This window comes from Egretta garzetta, unplaced genomic scaffold (genome assembly GCF_000687185.1).
Source record: "Egretta garzetta isolate BGI_Z169 unplaced genomic scaffold, ASM68718v1 scaffold233, whole genome shotgun sequence".
NCBI lineage: Eukaryota > Metazoa > Chordata > Aves > Pelecaniformes > Ardeidae > Egretta > Egretta garzetta.
In genome coordinates, this window is record NW_009259194.1 from 159,572 (window position 1) to 160,635 (window position 1,064).

The window sequence follows — 1,064 nt, forward strand, 5'->3', positions numbered from 1 at the left end:
TCATTAGAAAGGATGCAACCCAAACATTTATTTACACTAGGCTGTCTTCTCCATTGCCTCATCAGTTCTGGATGAGGCAGATGCAAAAAAAAAGCAAAACAAAAAAACCCGCTGTCAGCTGGGAATAGGTATTACACCACATACTGTATCATTATATAATGGAGCACCGGCACGCAGAGCGAGCACGAGTAAGTGCTAGCGCCACTGTCATTACGGAGAGAAAAAGGCATCAGGCTTAACTAATTAGAAACATTAATGTATTGGGAATGATCTGGAGGTTTAGGGGCTAATGGCTCCGGTTCCCACGCTACGAGATGGGTAAACCCTGTCATTAGAGCCCTGCTCCTGCAGGCAGGCTCACGTGAGTAATGCTTTTCCCATCGGAGTCAGGAGCACCGGCCGGCATGAGTCAGGATCGCCAAAATGGGGTTTTACATCCTCACTTGCTATCGTGAGCTGGGAGGGGGGGATAACCCCCACCAGGGGAGTCCCAGGGGAGCTATGGGGAGGGAAATCACAGCCCTGGGCAGGGCATGCCCAAGGACTGATCATCATGACAGCTGCCCAGTGACTCTCCACCATGGAAAGGAGGATTTCTCCAAAAAAAAAAAAAATCAGGGCTTCCCTTGGAAAAGCTGGCAGCTTGGCTGAAAGCTTGCCCAGAGGGTGGCAGGCAAAGGGACAGTGGCTTTGATGGGGACAGACAGAGGGACAACACCAGGAGAGCTGTAGACATGGGCAAGGGACTCTTCCTACCCAAGTGACTCTCACCAAGCAAACCCACCCCTTGTTGCTGTTCATTTAAGCATGAAAAGCTGGCACCAGGCTTGCATTGCTGCAGCCCTGGCAGCTTAGACCCCCGGGGTAGCAGAGGAGCTGCTATAGACTCATAGAATGGTTTGGGTGGGAAGGGACCCCTAGAGGTCACCCAGCCCAACCCCCCTGCAGGAGCAGGGACACCTTGAACCACATCAGGTTGCTCACAGCCCCATACAACCTGGCCTGGAATGGTCCCAGGGATGGGGCCTCCACCCCCTCTCTGGGCAACCCCTGCCAGGGTTTCA